The sequence below is a fragment of the Poecilia reticulata genome, linkage group LG21 (genome assembly GCF_000633615.1).
Source record: "Poecilia reticulata strain Guanapo linkage group LG21, Guppy_female_1.0+MT, whole genome shotgun sequence".
NCBI lineage: Eukaryota > Metazoa > Chordata > Actinopteri > Cyprinodontiformes > Poeciliidae > Poecilia > Poecilia reticulata.
Window position 1 is genome coordinate 20,130,448 of NC_024351.1, and position 9,344 is coordinate 20,139,791.

Sequence of the window (9,344 nt, forward strand, 5' to 3'; positions counted from 1 at the left end):
AAAGCATTTATCACAATTAGAGGACACGCCTTGGGTGTAACGTGCCTTCCTGTTTCTTTTCAATCTTTTCTAGCATTGTTTTTGTCCACACCAATTAATTTAGTTTGTCTTTTAAAACTGATCATGTTCAAAAGCAATGTCTGATTTCYATTTGGTAATTTTCAGTACATTTTTTTTGTATTATTACTTTTGTCAGTTTCAAGCTGCTTCAGTGACCGTTGTGGTTTTTCTTGACCATTAACAGAGGCGTACAAACTATTTTGTCCATGCATGTATCACAACAACGATCCAACAATACCACAACCTAGTTTCACTCTTTGCTAAGCTGTCTAAACTGATGAAGATTCACTCAAGTCAGATTAACGAATGCTTGAAACAGAGAGTAAAAATGGTGGCTATGACTTCTTTCAATACTAACAGGTGATCTTTTCAAAACCATCCAAAAKACCTTGAGGTGGCAACATCACAGTGWAAGTGACATACTCTGTCCTGATGCAGCAGAACACTGGCTGCATTAATATGTTGGGTTTACTTCAGGGTCAGGTTTATAATTAATGTTAATTAGTCTGGATGAATTTTTTTAGACCCAATCCAACCTGTAGAAACGTCCTGTACAGGAATTCAAACCCAGGACCTTCTTGCTGCGAGGCAACAGTCCTAACAACTGCGCCAACGTTTTGGACATAATGATCATTTCTGATTACCTGATAGATTTGGAGATTGTATCGCATTTTGGGAACATAATACAAGAGTTTTGCTTGCCTTTTGTCTTCAGCTTGTTCTGTGACCTTCTGTTTGCTGCTGTGTTTGACGTCTGAGGAATGAGCGCTGTGATTAGCTGGATGTGATGGCGTGACGCTGGGCTCTCATAAATGTGCCGAGATAAATGATTGTTATCGTTGCGACTTCCACAGACGAATGAACTTCTGTGGAACCAGCTGAGGCAAAAAAATAAAAAAAAAACACAAAGGCAACTCTTTGAGTTTTCTTTTTTCTTTTTGTTGCAGACTTGCCTCTGAATGGGTTTACATTTTTGCTTTCTTAAGTTATACTTTTCAAATAAATTTCAGAAAACCAGAGTTTTGATAAAAATCTGAAATCTGTGGCATGGGTTAGTATTATATTAATTTTGTAAAATGTAAATAAAACATCTTCTTTTCTCTTTTTATACTCCTATTACATTGTTTCTCTATTTTTTTTAAAAAGAGAATCTCATCTCATTTTCTGTGAAAACTTCTTGTTAGAATAAAATAATTTAAAATCCGAATCCGCCATTGGTATGAATTATTGCAAGTCTTATTCTACCCTCTAAACTGCAGCAGACTAACAGTGGTTGCACAAAACATTAACTCATGAGGGCTGAATGCAAATAATTAGCCTAATTTCACAGATTTTTACTCGTAAAAAAGTGAGAAAAATGCATCTTTCTCTTTCTACATCACAGCTACATGTTACTCTGTGTTGATCTGACAAAATTCAAACAAAGCAAACAGGTTTCTGTTTGAAACGAGACAAAATGTGAACATTTCAAGGAGAGAAATTTGAATAATCTATGCTCAATTTTGGCTGACTTTTTAACACCATTACTATATACATCAATGTAAATTACAAGAGATGAGCACAATCCAGGCATCAACCTTCTTTCTTAACTCATGTGGTTCAAAAATTGAATGACAGATCTAAAAATTTCAAATCTAGATAAGTCTGGAATTTTGACATCAATGTCAAATTTATCTGTAACATCAGTTGACCAAAGTGCCGCACAATTACACCAACCATCATAACAGAAAAGAAAGATTAAAACAACAGGAACAGAACACASAGGTGAGTAGAATAAAAGTGTATAGAAACCCCAGATATCGGTGCCTCACCAACGATTATTTTGCTAGTTCTTTTTTATCTGAACTGCTGCTATGTTGATGATCCTGTGCTTTTATAGATCTGTTGGATTTCTCTGAAAAGATCCAACTTTRAAAATGAAGCAGTGTGTGTTTCACTACGATCCACACACAGACAGAGGAATGTTGTACATGTTGTATCTCCCGACCCGTCTGGTTTCTATGTCTATATTTAYTCCTGACTGAAAAGAAAAGAAAGAAAAAAAACTTTCAAGTGTTATTGTTCCATTTCGTCACTCGGCATAAATACTCTGGTGTGTTTTTTTTTTTTCTTTGCTCTGGCAGAATAGAAGAATACTTATACTTGACCGAAGAGCAGCTCTTACAGTTCATTCAGTTCAATTGCTCTTTCAGGAGAACAATTATTTTCAGATCAGCTGTTACCGCGGCGACCACAGCTGTGATGCAAATGAGCTGATTGAGATCCAGGGACCGTCATCATATTTAATATTTACCCGGTACCAAATTGATAAACCGTGGCACAGGGTTCACCGGCAGGGATGACGGGAGGGAGCACCAAAAAAAAAAAATAAGACTGCTGTATTTTTCTTTTCTTTTTTCCTCTTCTTCTTCTTCTTCTCCCCCACACCGGCTGCTGCGTTTGGCATTCCAGTCGCGGGTCAGGATGCCTTACGGAGGCAGAGCGGGTCCTCCGCAAGGTCGGCACACATGGACGATCGGTTTCACGGTGAATACCAAATGTAACGGCGCATCCGAAGCCTCGAGAGGCGAGACAGGACATTAAAGATGGGGTCCCCCTCCCACAGCGCCCCCCGGGCCCCCAGAGAGCAGAGGAAGAGCCAGACTGCAGGGAGGAAAGAAAACAGGTGGCAGGTCTTCACAGAGGAAGGCTTTATAAATTATAGGAGGTCGCTGACTTCTTCTGGGGGTCCCAGAAGTGTTCTGTATCACTCTTTTCTTTTTTTTTTTTTTTTTTTTAAACATCGTAATAAATAACATGGATTTCCATGCTACCCGAAGAGCTACGGCCCTGTCTTCTTCCTGGAATTTATTTATTTATTTGTATTTTTTCCTGCAATGATCTCAGTTCATGTGCCATCATTTCTCAGATAATGAAATCATTTCCTCTTTTCGGCAGACGGAATGAAGTGACCGGCAGCCACAGCAAATTAAGCGACTCATCTCTCACAAAAGAAATATAATGCTGTCCTTGCCCACGTAATTCAATTGCAATATCTATCCATTAAAGCCACTCGGAGGCATAATCATTTTTCCTGGATAGTCTATTATTATCATTATTATCATTGCGGATGATTCTGGAGGACGTTTGTTTTTTATTTTTTTTAAAGGTTTAAAGAGAACGAGGCTCAGAATGCCAGAAAGATGRCAAAGGGTTAGACTATATTACATRAAGAGAGGGTAATACATATATAAAAAAATAAAATCAATAATCTTTCATGTATTACTGACAYATGACACAGTCTGAGGCTGTGATTGGTCGCRTCCAGCGTCTCATTTGTCAGGGGAGCCTTTGAACGGAGACCCTGCAGTAAAAGGGGAGGAAAAATGATTCTGTCCACTGCTGCACGTTGGGGAAACAAATCAGGAAGAATGTTGAATGATTCATTTGGCCTGTTACTTAATGAGGCAATTTATAGTTAATTTGTACCTTAATTGGTTTGGATTAATTCGCTTTAATTGAGTGTTATCACCTTTGACTCTGCTCATTGGGGGYATGGAGCTACATGAATACTTRCTGGAACATTAATAAAGGGAGATCGCCCTTCATCGTGCCGGTAAAGTTTCACTTTTTATTTTGACTCATTTTATGACTACGCTTTCACTTGTCACGCATCATCACCGAAGTATTTGTTCGATGTAATAAACAATTATGAAGCCTAAGCATTGTGAAAACATCACATTACAATAGCTGAGTTTCCACTGACCGTATAATTTCGCAACTTGACACTTTGAAAATAATTTTGCTCAGTGGAAASACAGCAATTTTGAAAAAAGTTTGTTTTCTTTATCGAAGTTTGTGTTGTTAGGATCAGTTTGTTTCACAAAACCATTTGTAATAGAAACGCAGCTTATGTCAGGTTGAGTTTATTGGCTCAAACCTACAACGATCAGCACTTACGTCACAAAAAGTAGCATTTGGCTAATATTTTTTTGTCCTTAATGCAGATGAACCCCAAAACCTTAACTAACATATGAAATTCATACAACAGGAAGAATCAGGCCGGAACTAGATTATAAAGTTCTTCTGGTTTTAAAGATTATCCGATTTGGATGAGACAGGACTATGTGTACAGTAACACACTACTTCACTGMATTAGCTTGACTGGTGCTAACTCTGAAGGGAAGTTTTAGTCGGTTTGAAATTTTTGAAAAGACTGCTGTATCAATCACTTCACTGATATATGATTTTTACCCAAAGAGATCCAAATTTTCCCTAAAGTAATAAAAATCTCTTATGTTAAATGATTTTATTGCACTCTTCTTTGTCATATACTGTCAGTTTGTACTTTCAGACATAAAGATCGGAGCCAAGTTTGAACATTTTCCAAGACTTCTTCACGTGTCAATTATACAACTCTGTCATCTGCATACGGCGTAATTTCAGAATCCTAATATAAAATCTTACACATACATCCTGAAAAGCATTTGTCCTGGAAATGATTGTTGTGTCTTATTCATAATGCAGGCTCCATCTGAATACATTTCACTATTTACTTTAGGCCACTAAATAAAATTTTACAAGCAGCTTTGCAGTCATTGTAAYACCCAGCGTCTCAGACTAAACTTTAAAGGTTTTATAAATGTAACTGGCTGCATCAAAGGTCTCTGAACAAAATGTAATGTTAAGACAGAACAAGTATATCTAGAGAGAATCTCTTTAAACCAAGCTGCACAGAGTGCAATCATGTTTCTTTTTTAGAAAATTATTCTCTCCAGAAGTTGCATCAACTGCTTGCTCATCAACTCTTGTGCAACTTTTATACAACAGGAAGAATAAGTGGTTGTTTGCTTCCTTTGTGTACTGAAAGCAGCTGTTTTGAAGTAAACTCCATATTGATTTATTTACATGTAACAGAAAGAGCCAAGTTGCTCTAATATATGTTRCTGAGCRAAATCCTATTTACCTCAAACCATCGATTTGTTTAAAGTCTACCACTCTGTAGTCATTAGATATTTTTCTAACATTGCCCTTTTCACCATATTATAACTCCCATCATGTTCATTCTATAATTTATTAAAGTACAAGCTTTAACTTTACCTTCATGAAAGTGCCATACTCTATATTTACAGTTCCACACTCATTTCTGATGCCCTACCATGAGGTTACAACAAATAACAGCCATTAAATATTTATAGAAGTTAGCGAGCTATTACTTCCAATTAGGCTGAAGACAGGACTGATGGTCTTTTGCTTTTATTTCTTACAGGCTTGAATAATTTGCTTCCACCTCTGCTCACAGCCCGGTGATCGCTAATGATAATGAGAATCAAGCATGATTAATGATAATAAGAGGCAATGTTGCATATTTTCAGCTTGGTATTTTTCCTCCTGGATAATCTGGTGCTGCATCCCTTCAGTGATTGCATGCGAGCGCCGCCATGTTCTCATCATGTATTGGGTTYATAATGACTGTGTGCACCGCCAGCTAAAACATAAACCTCCTTTCTTCTTCTGTCTGATCCGAGCAGACGCGTCTTTTATCCTCCGCCGCTTCGCCGTTGCTTCCAGGAATAACGATCAAAATAGCAATAAGGAAACGCCGGTGTAAATAACGTCGCCTTTTATTTCAGTTTCTTCGTTATTCTTGTGGACTTCGTTGTTGTTTGGGCAAATTTGATTTTAGTTCACTCAATTAAGATTTATCTGAAATGTTCAATGGCAATTTTCTACATGCAGACACATAACTTTCTTTTTTTTTTCTTTTTTTAAACTTGCCCCACCTTTTCACCCAACTAATACTTTCTCTGATTGGATTTCATGCAGTTTCTAATATGGTAAATGGACTGAACCTGTACAGTATTTCACATTTCTTATTAATGGAGACATCATGATTCTGCTCTTTCACCATTAGCAGATTAGCAACAAAGATTATTGGAAAGGCAGCTACAGAAACCAATCAGAGAGCTCCTAYACTGCAGTACTACGGCCACGTTGACCGGGTCACACCAGTAAACGTGCACACATCCATAAGCAGAATGGCAGGCCGCTCAGAGTAAGCGCCCTGCCCAAAGGCACATCAACATGTGCCAGCAGAGGAAGCTGGGATTTAACTTTACCACTGAGCACCAGTCATCTTTTTCTCTACAATAATGTAGCACATTTTTTAATCGTAGTTCTATTTGTTTCTTAGGAAAAAATGAAAAAGGGTTCCTGACAAAATCCTGACTGAAACATTTTTTTGTTGACAAAAGTGCCACAAATTGTCAGTCTGGTTTGAGACCTGAGGAGATCAATGGMAAAGTCAGCACAATGAGACCATTTCTGAATCGCTGCTGACTTCTGACAGGTTGCATTATGTTGCAGAAAAAACGGCCAGAGCCACAAGAGAAAACCGTTTTTATCAAGGAGTGACCACAGTGTGGAACAACGCTCAGGTTGGTGACATGTGTCTGGATATAGTAGATGGCTGGACCAGAGTATTCCCAGCAGAAAATAACCCCGACCATCACACTGTCACTGTCGGCTTTTTCTTCTTCCCATAAAGTGTTCTGGTGCTAGAAATCCGACCACCCATGTTCTGTAAAAGTAAATCTAGCACTCTGTGATCCCCTTTGCCCACATGCTTATTGTTGCTCAGACACAAGTATCTGGGCAACCTGACATGCAACCAACCACAGAATTCCTTTAAATCAAGGCTAAAATCCCATTTGTTTACAGCCTCATTCAATGAATAGCTGAATCATCATAAGACGTAGTCTGYGTCGTTTCCCCTCACTTTACCTCTGCAATGTAATATTTTTTATTTAACTTCTAATCATGAAAGCMCTTTGAATTATATCTGGTTCTTTTTTCCTTTTGGGTCATTAGTTGTTGTATCTATTGAAGTTCAGGTTCCATACTGTGGAAACTGAACCTGCCACCAAGTCTTGATACAGTGGACTTTTGACCATCTGCTGCTTTCCACTTTCTGCCACCAGATGGCGTAACCAACGTCGATTTAAGGTTGAACTTGTAAACTTTACTTCCAGCTCTATCTTCAGGAACTTTCAGTTGTTTGGTCTCCTTTTTTGCYTACTTCTGCAAGGCAAATACCTCTCAAATATCTCTTAAATTTCTGAACATATTTGTAAAATACAATGAAACCTTATTAGGAACATTTCTGGTATCTGAAGTTTTCCATGTCAAGCACACAGTGCGACTAATGAAAACCTCAACCCTTTGCAGCAAATGTGCCAGAGTCAACAACTAATTTGCACATGTTTGCCCTTATGAAGAGCTCTATTTAGGAAGTTGAATAATGAGAGACGCARTTAGTGGAAGTGGATTTAGTGTTGAATATGAAAGTACACCAAGTTTGCAGTGGATGGGTCAACGATTGTAGGTGCAACCGTGTATATCTATTCATGAGTCATGAGGTCAAACAAGTCATTGGGTTACATTCACTTGGAACCAGGAGCTCAATTCATCAAACCTTTGTGTAGACATACCACAAAGAACAAAAAATTTAAAAAAAGTTTTGGAGACCTGAAACATCATGCTAAATTTCCCACCAGTCAATTCAGCACAATGTTGGTCAGATGGCCGGTGCCAAAGAAAATGTGTCACTAAGTTTCCTATTCCAAGAACCGTGGATGTCAAAGTCAAGTCTAATAGCTGCCAAGACATTTTGCTTGAATACTGGAGCAGAGTCAACCCCTTGATGGCTCAACGGGAAAAAGTAAACTGGGCTCGGGGGAGGAAAGTGGCTTCAATCTAGGATGTACTTAAACATTCACATTACATTTCAAACCAGTCTGTCCAACATTTGCGTGCAGACACCCGAGCCGCCCAGTAAAACGCCAACTGTGGTRGAAAGTTTTCCGTTTTTTACTTGACACGGTAGAAGAATAATCAAAATGTTGGATTTTATCTCAGTTTTTTGTTGTTGWTGTTCTTGTTGGAAGAAAGTTGGAACTCGGTTACATCCTAAACTTTCTTTATGCCAGATACTCAGTGAAATTCAATGGTGTCCTGTTCTGGGCTTTGAAAACATGTTGGCTGTCGTTCTCTGAACCCCTTCCAGAGCTCATTTGGCAATCTGAAAATRTGTGGCTGTCTGTGATATTTGCAATTTTGTTGAAGAAAAAAAAACTGTTCATTTGCTTCCAATTATAATTCCCAACCTCTTTACATGTCTTCCGGTCCCTTCTGTTGAAAAAGCCCCTTCACAGCATGACACTGCCACCTCTATGCTTCTCTGCGGGGGGCGCAATTAGTGGAGTAATGAGCTGTGCTCATTTTCCGCCTGACACAGAGAGAATTGTTTTATGGCTTGGAGTTTAGATTTTCAAATCAGCATAACAGACTCTACTACTCAGCTGCTGTTTTGCAWCTGAGTCAAGGGAAGGWTTCATTCCAAAGATTTRGACTCTTTTTCAGTTTTTCAAAACCGTCTTCACTGGCAGCCTTGAAACTCCACATTTGCAGACTGTTTTAGGAATATTTAGGCTACATATTGTGTTTTCAAACGGGTGCAGAATCTATGTAGCTGTGTTGTTTTGGTTTTTCCAACATTTTTTACTTTTCTTTTAATATTGACAGGTTTTTATGTCAACTTATAAAAGGAAATGCTAACTTTTTCCCTTGTATATTTTGGGTATTTCAAGTGGCAGACCTATACAAAGTTGTTCATAATTGTGAAATGAAAGGAAAAGCTCAAATCAAAATAGATAGAGAGCATCTGTGGGCATCAGTTTCATCATGTCACAAAACCTCAATTGGATTTAGGTCTTAATTTTGGCTGGTTGATTCTAACACATARATATTTTGCACTTTGTTATAACTCTTACAAAAAGTTCTGAGCTGTATAGGGCATAGCGACAACATGTACTGTCCACAGTCTCTTTTCAGTATGCTGGTTTTAGCTTTTAAATCCAAACTAGCTAAAAAGCTAATGTTAGCTTAAATTTTATTATCATGACTTATTCTGGCATGATGGCTAACAATGATTTTATCCATGCAGAAGGCTGATTTTAGCTTTTCAATCCAAGTTAGTGAAAAASCTAATGTTAGCTTAAATTTTGGCCGACTCTGGTGGAATGGCTGACGATGACTTGTTAGCCATCATGTCAGAAAACTGATTTTGGTTTTCAAGTCAGAATAATCTAAAAGACTGATGTTAGCTAAAACTTTAATGATCATCATGTTGGCGCTTAGCCTATCATGATRGCCATCAATGACTTAATCCATACCCTAAAACTGATTTTGGTGTTCAAGTCAACATAAGCTAGGRAAAAAAAACTAATGCTAGCTTAAATGTTACA